The following is a 14,628-nucleotide window of genomic DNA, read 5'->3' as shown; positions in this document are numbered from 1 at the left end:
GCTGTCAGTAGGTGAAATAATCCCTCACACTTGTATCAAATCCTCCTTAATAGATCCCCACGCACATGCAGACAAATCTCTCCCAGCTGTCAATCTCCTGATTATCGGGAGAAAAGTAATAAAAATACAAAATGAAATCATTACTTAAATATCTTTCAATTTCCTTTCAACAGGGCAACATAATAACAGTTTTTTTTTTGGTATTTATGTGGTCTCCTACACTCTGGTTGAAACTTTACTGTTACATTTTTAACTGAATTTCAAAGCTTCCCTTTCAGCAGGACACACTCCTATCCCGAGGAGAGGAATAGTCAGGAGTACAAGTAGCAACAAAATTGGCTGCCACAAGAAACTCCAAATTCCTGATGGTTTGAAATAAAACAAAATAAAAAACAGCAGAGAATAAACACAGTAATATCATGGAGACATCTGAGGGGAAAGATGCAGCTTTCGTCTTCAGACTAGCAGACTGTCTGGCAAGCCTGCCTATTGTACTCTTTTCATATTTTAGAGATCATGTTTTTTTTTTTGTTTTTTTTTCAGTCACACGATTGCCAGCTACAGATCTCTCTCCCATCCAGTTTAGAAGTGTAATCTATTTTTGTTGTATCAAAACGTGTCACTGAATTAAAAGAAGAGACAACACTTTCAAGTTTGTAGGGGCAAGAAAGCTCCATTTAATCCAGAGAATGTAACAGACATAGACGTGGTGTAAACAGAGAGGGAGAGAACATGAGAAATTGGATTTTTAATTTGGCATTGAGTTTGTCTGGCTGTATGTGTATGTGTCTAACTTTAACAATACCTAAACTCATTACATATTGCTCATTTTGACTGTTTTCATTCTACTCCGGAAACTGCCACTAACAGTATAACATGGCTGTTCACACTGTTCCATTTAAACAGACAAAAAGTTGTCTTCAACAAGGTTTGTTGTTTGGCTCTTTATGCCTCTATTTTAGAGATAGAACAGTGGTTAGCGTCAGAAATCGTGGAGAGTTGGAGTGGGGAATGACACTCGGAAAAGGAGACGTAGGTTGATTCTAACCCACCGGTGCCCGCCCAGAGGACCCCAGCCTCCGCACATGGGGGTGAGCACACCTACCGCCAGGCCATCAGCACCTCCTCTTTAGCTTTATTATGTTGTTGCACAATCTACCCTGGGATCACTTAGTGTGTTTGGGGTGTAAATATTTCCTGTAGCTTCAACATTATACATTTTGGTAACAGAGCCAACTCACACCCAGAGGTCACTTTACAGAAACACATAACCCTGAACACTCCCCGATGTTTCCTCCACTCATTAAGCCATGGATCTTTTTTAAAAATGTGCTGTTTTAGGAGCTTTGCCTCATTACAGGGAACTATTTTTGGTTTCACGATTTAAACAAAATCCTCTTATATTACAGCTTGTGTGTGTGTGTGTGTGTGTGTGTGTGTGAATTATCAATGTAATTCCATGTATCAGCAGTGAACAAACTTTATGTTGAACAAACAGTATCTGTTCATTTGTGTGTCTCTCCCTGTCTCTCTCTCTCTCTCTCTCTCTCTCTCTCTGTTTACTGTCGTTCCTCCATCCGTCTACATCAAAGCGTTGACAGCAGATGTGAGCTATCCCACTACAGCGTGATCAAGCCTTACAACTTCATCCTGTGCATCAGCAGAAGTGGAACTATGAGCTTGTACTCTATTTCCTCTCGCAGCAATTAGCTGGGCGCCCTGCAGGGCTAACTGCCTTACAAGTCTAAACTCCAGAGTTTCAAGACTGCTGACAAAATATTTCCCCTCGAGGGAAACATTAACCTAAACAATGGCTGTAATCCTGCAAGTGTCGCTACAAAAGCAACAGAACCCTCAATTAAAGCCCGAGTGGGTTTTTTGAGTCTGAGAGTGATACTCATACCGAATCTAGAGGTGAAATGTATTGTGAATTGTTTGACTTGGAATAAAAATAAAGGATTATTACATGGATTGTTCAACAATTTTGCATCGATAATACAAAGTGAAGTTTCTCAGAAGGCCGCTTTCTTAAACAACTTTGTTTAAAAAAAAAAAACTTAGTCATACATTGTCAACCAATCCTTTTGCAGACAACAGCCTGCTGAGCTGTGATGATCTGCTCGATGTGCTGCAAACAGAGCTGAGGGGATTTTAAACCATGGAGCGAGATATTCTCTGCTGGAAGAATATGCAATAAGACCATTTTGAAATTGTCACAAACATCGAATTCTAAATTTTATGAAATTAATTTATTATTTAATTTCTTTGCATATCTGAGGACACACTGATCTACAGGGACGTATCTGTATTAGGCTGATAAATATTGGCTGGCAGATATCACCTTTATTTTTAATGGGGAAAAACCATTTACTCTCACCACCAACATATTTAAACTTTTGAATACATGTGTACTTCTGTCTTATTCATTAATGATCTGCACACAAAGTAATTTTGCAAAAAAAATGAAAAAGCTTCTTATCAGACTACAATAAAAAGAAGTACTGTTAGAGCCAACAGGGAAAGAAAGAGTGCATACAAGCTGCAATGACACTTTATAATGTATTCAGAAAAAAGCAGAATGTTTAACAGATTTGACTACTATGAGATACTTTGATTTGTCTTTACACCTGAGTGGTTTGCAAACGTTTTCACGGTTTCTTAAAGCGTCACTTGCACAGTCTCCGCCTGAGGGCTGCAGCAGCAGCAACAATCAACAACACACAGGCTGGGTACAGGAAAGAGCCTCTCACTCTATCACATCAGGAACACTCAGACACCTTTTTTTTTTTTGTAGGTTGACTGCAGCTATCATATCATATGTACTGTATTCAAAACGCCTCCAGAATTTCTGTAACTTTGAATTCGGAGAGCAGTGGAAAATGTTCTGATGCAGAATTGGCCCCACATGAAAAGTCAGCTCCTCTTATATACTGCATGCATTACAGTAAGTATTTGACTGTGGAAGAGCAATTCAGGGAGTGCCTATGCAATAGACTTGACTCTTTAACCCAGTGTAAAGCTGTGACTGACACTGTGGAAATATTTGGTGTCACCGATTGTGGTTATATTGATAAAAAGGCTTGTGGGGAGCTGAATCCCTTTGCTCATCCATCAACAACTGAGGCAGCTACTCTCTGCCCTTTTAAATCCCATGCAACACACACCTCTGGGAATGCGATGATAGAATTGACAAAATTCAAGGGGAAATAGAGCGGATTGAAGATTTGTTCTAAAAACACTCTTGTGTTCTCCCCAACAAATATTCAATGACTTTCTGTGTCACTTCCATTTCTTGTTCTGTTTATGTATGCACATTGTCATGTAGCACAGTAGCAAGCAAATATCCGTGACAAATTACCACTTGACCATGAAAACTCCTCACTCCTCGTAAAGCACAGTTTGAACAGTGCAGCAGGACTGGAGAAACCTTCCAGAAATCAAAACAAAAAAGCCTCCCGACACAGCGGGGTCACTGACTCAAAGAATGTCTCGGTGCTCCGTAAACAGAGCGAACCCTCAGGTCAGGCTGACAGAACAGATGCAGCCATTACAACGCCTCGCTGGTGTCACAACCTCACACAAATCTCTCCACTGCACCACAGCCAGACGGGAGTGTGTGTGCAGAACCACAACGCATTAAACTGCGGTAACATTCGACTGTGTTTGATTCATGCATAACACACTTACACACATGCACAAGCATACAGTGGTTCTGCGACTGCTTCTGTTTAAAATGTAATCAGGAAAGCTTGGTTTTGTCAGTGCTCTTGTATTCCCCTCTGCTATCCACACTATTTTAATTCCTCTCCTAATCCCGCCTACAGAGGCTCAGGTAATTACATATGTTCAACACTGGTCTACTGCAATATAGAGAGAGAGAGAGTTAAAGAAAAAAAAAACAAGCTCCAGCAGCTCTCTGCACTCCGTCTCTGTTTGTGCTACACTACAAAACAAAAGGAACGATGCAGCTGCCTTGTCATTTGCTCGATCATGTTGCTTTCTCTCTGAAAATGTTCCTGGACAATGACAGTACGCCGATCCAATGAGGTGCCCTGGGATTCTCACTCCAATGAGGGGCTGTGTGCTCTATGGCTCATCTTTGATTTCTGGAAACACAACAAAGGCTTGTGGCTCAGTGGATGGAGCTGGGTATTGATTTCTGTGACAATGCAGTTGTGTTTGTGATTCAAGTACATTGGGAGTAAAAATAGAACAATTATTTATAGATTAGTTGATCTGATGACGGCATAGGATAGGATAAAGGCATCATTCCTTGGGAAAAAAATAAATAACAACTTTTATCCGGAGCGATTTGTTTGAAATGTGAGGTACATAAAGACCTTTATTAGGCATCCAGCTACTCCATTAATCAAGGAAGTATGCTTTGGGTGCTTAGATCCAGCTGAGGTTGGCTGGAAAGCCGATAGTCATGGCTCTGTGATGGATTGTGTGTATTCTGTGTTCCCCGAGCAAGACGCTGTGATCCCCGGGCCGGGCCAGCCCCAGTGGCACACAGCCATGAGAAATTAGCTGAGTGTGCCCAACATTTTTCTGCCTTGACATATATCCACAGATCAACTCCGGTCAACATAGCACACAGTCTGGGCTGGGAGGAGAAGAGTGTGGTGTGACTCATCATTCCTTCTGGTAACTGTGGACGTATCTCCTCATCCAGCCTGCTGCCTAATATCTGCCTGAGGGAAAATATGCAGCATAACCTACAACTACTCTATTCACAGATTTGAACTAGAATTCCAACACCGTAATCGTAAATCATAAAGCAGTACATGTCTATATGTCTGTCAATGCTTACATATGATAGTGAACACTTGAAGTTAAAAGTTAAAGGCTTAAATTTAGTTTATTGACGAACCCATTGTTATCACATCAACATGTTAATTCCAGTAAACCATTCTCAGTTATTGTTCTTCCTGTATCAAAGCTTTGAGAATTGGTTAGAGTTTCCTTTCCAGCAACCTGGAATTAACTTTCCCAGAGAGGCCGAGTAGTGGGATATGTTTCCGCTTGGAGCGACAAATAATCTAGAGGTTATGTTGCGCGCCCAATCTATTGAGGCTATAGTCCTCGTCGCAGCGACCGTGGGATTGAATCCAACCTCATTCCTTTGCTGCATGTAATCCCCCACTCTCTCCACCCAACAGTTCCTGAGTGTATTTAGCTGTCCTATCCTAAAAGGGCAAAAAGACAAAAAAATCTAACTTTGAAACAAGAAAAATCTACTTTTGCATTTTTTATAAATACATATTGCATATATCTAAAGAGATGTATAAAACTTTGTCAGAATTAGCATGGGAATTTGTAATAATACAGCAAAATGATTTTGTGAGGTCACAGTGAGATAACAATGTTACTACTGATGGCTTTTCTGTGCTTCGATCATAAACTATGATTTTAGATGAACAGAGGATTATCTCCACTGTGCCAGCATATTCTCATATTCAATCAACAACAGTTAAGTGAACTGCCGGCTATGTTTCATATAAGTCTGTAGATTCAGGGTAGTATGTAATGATTGTAAAGATAACACTTAACTCGCGATACGATACGAAACAAAACGATTTTTGTATGGCCCTAATGTATCCTAGTTTATATCCAATCTCTATATAAGAGGATATCTTATTGAAGTGTTATTTGTCATGCTTTTCATTTATTTCCTGGTTCTTCTACTAGGTCACACAATTCAAGGGGTAAAAGCTGAAAACAGCTAAAAAGAACGATCAACAGTAATAAATGTTAGATTAATTTTCATCTTCTGACGAGACATCAGCTCTCACAGTGATATAACGCTGTCTGTTACGTATCTCTGTATCTCTGGTCCACTGGTGTATATAAAAGTGGATGGCAAAAAAAGAAGGAAGCAAAAATTGTCAGTAAATATATTGCTGCTGGGGGAACACTTCAGGTGCATTGCGCACTGTAAAATCTTCGCCTGCCTCCCCCCCATGTCTTCACCTCTCTTCAGCTGTTTTGTGAGGTATCGTTACATAATGAGTTAACTGTTCAAAGGAGTTAGGATCAGACACTAGTGCCCGCTTTTCTGTTTATAAAATTCAGAAGAGAGATTGAAATCAACTCATGACTGAGGATGGACAATTTTACTAGAGTTGACTTCCCTTCACAATATGTTAAATTAGCTGATTTTAGATTCAAACTTGATTCTTTGTGAGTAAATTGTAAATCATCAGCAACAGTTGGCAGAGCAGGACTTTGTGCTGCAGCCCCTGACAGCAGCCTTGTCACCTCCAAGCATACGACTGATTGGCCGTATTCCCTCAAGGGCAAATTACAAACACAAATCAAGAGCATGCTTTAAACATGCTGCCAGTGAAGGCAACCTACATTGGGTGATGACTGTTTGGTACAGGCAAATGTTATGTCTGTTTAAATATCACACACCATTTGTATTCTCCCAGTTCCACAACACAAAAAAAAGAGGTAAAAATTGGTAGGCAGAGGGGAGGAGAGCAGGGATTTTGCTTGCAACGCCTTGGTGCTTTGACGTTTACTGAATCAATGAGATAAACATGAGGGCTGTGAATGTCAGAGTTCACATCTACAAGATTGAAGACTTAAATTTGGTCACTGGCGACTGCTCTTAGGGAATATTCCATTTAAAAAGGTCAGCCTCAGCCCTCCTCACACTGAATAACTAAATGTCTCTGTGCGGCTCCAGCCTCCTGTATCAAAAGCATAAAATTGACTTGCTCTGCCATTGTTTACGAAAAACCAGAGAAAGCCCAGAAGATTGTTTTTCCTAACAACAAATGTCCCTTCCTAACAAATGTCCCTTCCTATACTGTAAATCTTTAGGTTTTAGCTACTGGGTGTTTGATAGAATAAGAGTTATAAAACAAACCTTTTCATTTTAAAAAGTCTCTTCATAAGTCCAATTATCTCCATCAATGACTACCTTAATTGACTAACACATTTTAGCTGAAGGTGTTAGAAGAAAATAATTAATTTCTGTTCACACCTAAACAAAGAAGAGATTAGCACTTGGCACTGTTGCTCGCTTGTTCACAACTGTTGTTGCCAAGGTCCTCGTTGAGGACTACAGCTTCATAAGGAAACGTCACTGCTACATGGAGTGGAATGTTATCCTGCATGCCCACAGCGATGTCTCAGTGTCAGGCCCTGGATGCCTTCATGTGCCCAACATGTCAGAGAATGTGCCCTCACACTCACATGAGGGACAAGAACATGGCACTTTTCACATTGGCTCTGGTGTGCAGACAAGAGAGAAAATTGGTTTAGTAAATGAGATGGATGTGGGCTGTCGGTGCAGGACGTAGAAGGCATGAGTTTGACTGAAATCCTCTTTAAGACGGACTGTAGGAAAGATAGTCAACAAGCCTGAATGAGGAAGGACCTAACCTGGAAAATTAGGAGTTGCAGCTGTCCAAGAAAGCATTTCCACTGCTCAAACAATGACTGAAGCAGACGTGTCTGTTATATTGGGTGAATAAAACAACATGTGTTGAAATGTGCTGCTTACCAGGGAGTAATTCTCTCATAAAATCTTCATCCAAACATTATTTGTCTGCTTTGAACTCATTTTGTTCCTTTCTGCTCCTTTCTAGAGATGGAAAGTTTTAAAACTCCAATTTCAAAGCTAGTGGAGATTTTTTGTCTTTCCTTTGAGGATTTATTCAGCAGTCTGAAGTCTGTCCATAGCAACATGAAGCACTTTTAACCCTTCCATGTGTGTGGAGTGTCCTGAGAGTTCCCAGTTTGAATAACTAGCTGTTCCCACTGTTGTTCCCAAAAATGTCATTTGGGTAGATTCCCATGGATCTAGCTAATCTTCTCATGTGTTCCACTCCATTGTTCAACTAATTTCCTCATTGTTTACTCTTGTAATAATTCATGTGGAAAGATGATCTAACTGATGAATTCCACCCACCCTGTGAAGCTGTAAACACAGCAGCATCTACAATGACAAATGGCAATTATATTGTTTGGAAATAAGACTAACTGTGCCAATAGCCATGCCTGTGTAGTTACGTCGCTGCACACTGTTTCTGTAACATAAACCCCAATATACAACTTGTGGTGAAATATCACGAGCCAACAGCTTCCAATCAGAAGTCAATTATTACAGCCATAATGAGTTCATTATGATAATGAAAGAGCCAAGGCTGAGTTTCCTTACTGCATCTTAAACTCTTGTATTAGGTTCTCCACAAGCAATTTAGATTAGCAAACACAGACTCAAACTGCCTTGAAAGAGATAAAACATTGCTGTTTGCTGCAGAACACACAGAGGTTACTGGATATTTGCATCCAAATAAATGCTTGAATGATCAAGATGAACACAGGAAAGATTATTGGGCTCTGTGCTGTGATTTACAACAACATTAAGGACTTTTAGGCCGGCGTAATCTGATTTTATAGACCAAATATTCTTCAATAATTAGAGGTTCAAAACCTGCATGATGATGTATACACCAAAAAAGGCTCTCTTAAACACATATCCTTTATACTGTAACCTTAATTGTTAAATTGTTTTTTGTTTTGTGTAATCCAATTAGGACATTTTAATGATTTAAAAAAAGAGATGTTTTATGGTAGCAACGATAATTTTTTGATTGTCCAAATGAACTATTCTGAGCCCTGGGCAAATTAAGAAAGCCACTGTGCACTTAGATGCTGAATTCCTCAAAAAGGCAAACATTTCTTCTGGTGTGAAGGAAGCTGATCAGTTTGATGCTGACTGCTAATCAGTTTTCATTTTTCCTAGAATTGGTGATATTTCAGATAATCAAGTATTTAACATCTTTATTTTTTTATTTGGAAAATCATCTTGGTAATTGGCTACGACAAAAAAAAGCCAAACCTTTTTACACCGAATGTGGCTTGGATCTAATTTAGCCCAGCTAGCCAATGCCCAAAAATTGAGAGGCCATTCAAGCCCCTAGAAACCTGACTTGAATATTAAAAAATCACATGTGATATCAACATGTAATGTGTCTTTAAGCATCAACAAATATCTGAGTGAAAATAAACATTCACAAGTTTTAGAAAACCACTTTCAAAAACCACTAAGGTTATTGCTCAGGACTGTGGGCGTGGCAGCTCACACATGTCAATCAAGTTTTGCCCCTATTCATTGTGTACTTCAACCGTCAGACTCGTTGCTCAAAATATCCTGGGATATAGCCACATTAAAGGAGGTATCAGCGCCACTTTTAACATGTTTTCTCACTTGTTATGTCAAAATCATCCACATAAAGAAAACTACGATATACTGTTTGGAAAATAAACTTCATTTGAGTGTTGGTTTGTTTGAATAGGAACTTAAATTCAAGACGAGTGTGCAATGGAACTGCGCAGCACAACTCTAGACGAACTGTTGAATTTCAGTGGGCAGGCAGAGGCTGAAGTGCAGAGAGATAGGACACTGCTCCAGGTGTTAGATGAAGCCGTTTGGAAAAAGACCAGAGCTTCCTGAAAAAAGCTGGTTAACTGGTATTGGGGGTGATGAGTGCAGCATATGTGAGTCTTAACAAAACGCAAAAATCTGTTTCACTAAATCCACTCATGACAATCTGACATTATCACCGGTGGATGTGCAGCCAGGAACAGCACATACTGTACATGCATGAAGTCTGAGCAGTAGGAGCAGGGTAGTTTTGGTGCAATTGATTGGGCAATTGTAAGATTTTTCAAAATGGGGCAAACACATGTACAGTGACTTGTGTGTCGACTGTAAACAAAGGTGTTCCTTTAGACTCTAATTGGAGCATGAAAGAAAAATAGAATGGCAATAAATCAAGGATCATTCAATTGAAGCACTTGCCATAAATTCACAACTGTGGACATTACTCATCCGCGGTTTGTAACATGTGAATGAGTTTGCCTCTCCCATCATTACCCTCTGTGAAACAAGCACCACCTCTCAGTGAGAAGTTTGAAACAGCACTGAGAAGCAAAGCAGATAATAAAGCATAGATGCTGCTATCTGCTTTCATTTATATGCAAGCTGAGAGTGATCTGCCTTGAGCATGTAAGGCCTGACTAAGCAGAGTGAGTGAGACATTGACTTGTCTGCAGAGAGCCTTCCCACAATCAACTGAAGAGAAATGATGTGTACTGGTTAGGGATGCTATACACTGACGTATGCATGGCTTTCATGTCTGTGCGAATACATCCTTACATGATCCTGACTGGATCTCCCAGTAACTTTGTGGCCATGGCTTTGGAAAGTAAACAGCAAAATAAAGACATTTCTTTGACAAATTGCAGCATTACAGAGACTCTACATGTGGGAAACATATTGCCTGAAACCAGCCATTACAGAGAGCTGGTTCAGCTACCAAGCAGCAGTTTCAGTATAACAATCACTGTTTTAAGTGATCAGTGTGAGGTGTCTTCAAAAAGGAATGATCCCCTGTGGCTGTCAGACTCCTATTAGAATTTATCGACAGATATGAGGGAGAAGCAGACACAGGAAGGAATATGGAGATGAAACAAAAGAGGGGATGAAGCAGACATGAGGACAGAGTTAGTCTGAAAGATACATTTCCATGGCTCTCTGGGGTACATGAATTATCTAACTGCTACATTTGTTATATCCAAAAAGGATGTTGTACTGTAAGTACAGCACTTTGTTTTAGTCATTACTATATTCAAAGGCACCCAATATCAATAACATTTGTTTAACAGGAAAAACATTTCAGAACAGAGTTATTCAATGCATAGGCATCTGCAGCCAAATGGGTTAGAGTGGTCTGAGCTATTACTGACACAAAACAACTAAAAGAGAACAAGCACAGATTTTGAGGTGTACAACCCAGATATTAAGTGCACACTTTTTCTGTTTGTGGCTGACATCATGTAGAAAAAAAATGCATTTTCAGTTGAAATTACTCTGCTCTTCGGGTTGTGTTGTTTTGGGCAAAGAGTGAATCAGCAGCCACAGAGGTTTACTAATCCGTGCATACAGAGGCAGAGACGGGGGGGGGGACAGGAAGGTACGAACTGTGCTGCAGAATAGAGACACTTTGAGATAAGCAGAGTTACAGAAAAATGCAAACTAGATGAGTCACCACTCTTCTTTGCTGGATCAGAACAACACATTTCAGGTAAGGTCATTACAATTACAGATAACAATACAGTGGCAGAATTCAGTGCTGTGCAAACTGTGATTGTGTTTCACTATCTCCTGCAGGTTTAGCAGTTCTGTCAATGTCATCCCCATCACCCCTTCAGCTCACTAAGTGGGAGCTTTGGTCCTCGTTTATTCTGCTATTGTTGAAACCACTGCGTCGATTGGCATGTTGGTGACACAGACACTGGCTGATTCATGAATATTAGCAGGAGTGCAAGCTCAGAGAGCACATTGAAAACACCTACTGGGCATGCTGGTTATGGTCTGCGATAACACAAAGCCCACTTTCAATTTGCCCTCCTCAGGTGGCATGTAGGCTTCCAATCAAAACCATTAATAAATGAAAGTCATTGTCATTGCAAATAACACCAAACTCTGAACTCAGCCCTAGTCACATTTGGATATCCATGACAACAGTCAATTTAGCACCTTCATAGGGTGTGACTGAATCCACACTTGACATTTCAGTGTCCACATGGCAAGCCCTGACACTTATCAAAAGAAAACACAAGCAAACACACAGAGAGGTGAAGTTTTACATTCCAAAATTGGGTTTCTTTTCAGTACTTTGTCCCCAGTGAAACCATTATTTTACAACCTCCGGTTCCACAGCCATAATGAGCCTCAGGAGAGTGCATTGTAATAACAAGAAGACTCCACACAGGAAGACAGCAACGGTTAATAAATTGGGACTTGTTTTGACTGTCAAATTGTGGATCAATAACCAAACAAGTGTACGCAGGGAACCTTTTACAGCACCACTCTAGGTTGTTATAGAACTAGCTGCCAAACATTTAAATTAACAATCATTTCAGAGCGATGTCGCTTAGAAGGAGAACTTGCGTCTTATTGACTCACATATTTAAAGTAATGCATACAGATATATCTACATTCTTTTTCCAAAACCAAATACTTTGTTAGAGGTATAGTGTGTCCAATAAAGAGGAGCAAAGGATTCCACAAACATAATTTAGTTTATGAACACAATACTTTCTAACCCTTCATTCTGCAGTCTTCCCTGAAGATGCTCTCTGCCATTCTTTTGTCTTTTCTTCCAGACTGTATTAACTGAATACTAAATGAAGCCCTGCATACAACTCCCTTCAGTAAAACTGTCGATAACATTCAAGTTTGATTACTTGTGTGGCAAAGGAGCGTCCTGAAGAGAAAAATGTGATGATGCTCGCGTAAGATAGAGTGAGATGAATAAAATAAAAGTACAAAAAAAGACAGAAGTGGTAACTGCTCTCTCAATCTCCACAAAGCTAAATAATTAAATAATACATCAACACATCTATTGAATGGGTTCATACATAAGTAATAGTGATATTAAAAGCACAAGTTTGTTTATGGGATGTGACTCACAGAAGTCTACGGCCAGTAGTCGAATCTAGGATGACCTTCAGAGTCCAACCTCTTCCTTTATTTAAGAGTTTCTGAAAATATTCCAGAAAAACAAAATGTCTTTGTGCTCATGCTGACTCATTGATTCTCTTGGGTGACGAGTATCTTCTTTAGTATGGTCACTGATCAGATATATTGATCAGCAGGGTAATGAGATGTCATTTCACTGTCAACATGGTCAATCACAGGTGATCCACTGATCTCTGTACAAAGAGGTAACTGTGGACCAAACACAAAGGGACTGAAAATAAAGGATAAAAGGACTGATGTTCACATTGCACCCTGTGTTAAGCACAGGAGAAGTTTCATTGCACCGTAAGAGCTGGTTAGATGAGTCGGGTAATTGTGCCGAACGTAGAGTAATGCAATTCCTGATAACGGCATGAGAGCATGTCTCACTGACGACTGCCATGGCAACAGACCGGCCCAAGGTAGCGAAGGGGGTAGATCTTATTTCAGTTCACACACAGAAATGAGAAAACAGGCAGTTTACATCAAGCTTTGATGTATTTAAGCAAAAAACATTAAAAATACTGGATATTTAACAAAAGAGAGTTTATATGAGCTTAGACGGGTGTGACAAAAACAAGCTTCCAGTATTCATTTTTCACCGATTTGATTGGATGGATGGATGGTACAGGATTGCTGGTGGCACTCATTGCAGAGCAGTTGAATTGCAGATTTCATTGTTTTGCCAACATGTCAAAACAAAATCATGATATAGTAAGTCATAAAATTTACTGTTTTTTCATAAGAAGTGAAATCTTGTTCTATTTATTTCCATTTTGGACATTATTTAGTTCCATGCATTGTGTGTGTCAGATATGAAAGTCTGTTTGATGGTCTGGAAAATCACTTGTTAAGCGGGTGTGTAATAATAAGACCTCAGCTGGAACGAGCATTGAGAGACGAGAATAATTATAATTCTTTGAGTTTTAAAAGGGCAGCCACTGTACTCCCCTGTCATTGCAGTGATTTCCCCTTTGGTTACATCCTTTGAAATCTTGGACCTAGGCTGAAGAGTGAATTTAAAATAAAAACGCAGGACGGTCATTGAATCATCAGATAATGTATTTCTCAGAGACCCTGTTAAGCTTGTATGACGATCTATAGTTGAAATGCTTTTTTTTTTTACTTTCAAGCTAGATATTTACCCAACAAGATACATGATTTTTAAATGCATTTTTTAAAGGAACATACCAAACTTTCTCTGGATTATTCACTTTTCAACGTTAATATTTGCTTGGTTTTTTCTGTCTTCTTCGACATTAAAATGCACTTTGGGTTTTGAGTAACTTCAACAAAAAAAATCCATAAAAGTTTGTTGACATGACATTCGATAAAAATGTTTGTTATCATTTTTCCTTTGATTAGACATTTTAAAAATAAATGAGTGAATTAAATGATTCAGTTTATGAAAAAAAGCAACTGACGTATAATTGGTTAAATAATTGCTTCATCTGTTGCCAGTTGAAATAAGAGTAATAACACTAAGCATCAAACAGCAGGTAGAATCCAATCATGAAATGTCAAACATCTCACATCTGATGCTGTGGGTGCTGTATTACTGGGAGAGAGAGCGCACCACTTTCCCTGAATGAATGTATGAGGGTAAAATAAATGTACACAGCCAAACATTCATCTCAAATTCCTTCTGGCATCAGTGTACCAAACAAAAATTCAAATGTCAGCTCAGATGGTTTCACACTCGGAGGAGGCTGAGGAGTGCTGGAGTGGTATGTTACTCTCATAGCAGAGGTGTGACCTTCTGTCTGCTCATTGACCGCGGGCCATCACCTCATCTTACAGCTTTGTATCTGTAACAGAAGCATGTTCTGTAACTGCAGACCATAACACTGAAAAGAGAGAAACCCTTACAAAACCTTGGGGATTGTGTCTCTATTTCTGGCTACGACACTGGAAGATTGGATTTTGGCAAGTACTGAAGTGTTTGAGGACCATTGACCTATTATGTTGTACTCAATACATTTCCTTTGACACTGCGAAAGGCAGCACACATGATGCTATACAATATGCAACACAGGAGCTATAAGAATAAGAATAAAAGCACATTATGCTTAAATATGTGTCTG

At 39.5% G+C, this 14,628-nt stretch overlaps 1 protein-coding gene across 2 annotated transcripts in view; it reads right to left on the bottom strand.

Moving 5' to 3' along the window:
• Positions 1-14,628, bottom strand: part of asic1c (acid-sensing (proton-gated) ion channel 1c) — an 89,846-nt gene that overhangs the window by 63,818 nt on the left and 11,400 nt on the right. The window lies entirely within an intron of this gene.

This window comes from Labrus bergylta, chromosome 4 (genome assembly GCF_963930695.1).
Source record: "Labrus bergylta chromosome 4, fLabBer1.1, whole genome shotgun sequence".
In the NCBI taxonomy this organism is placed as follows: Eukaryota; Metazoa; Chordata; class Actinopteri; order Labriformes; family Labridae; genus Labrus; species Labrus bergylta.
This window is presented reverse-complemented; position numbering and strand designations above follow the sequence as displayed.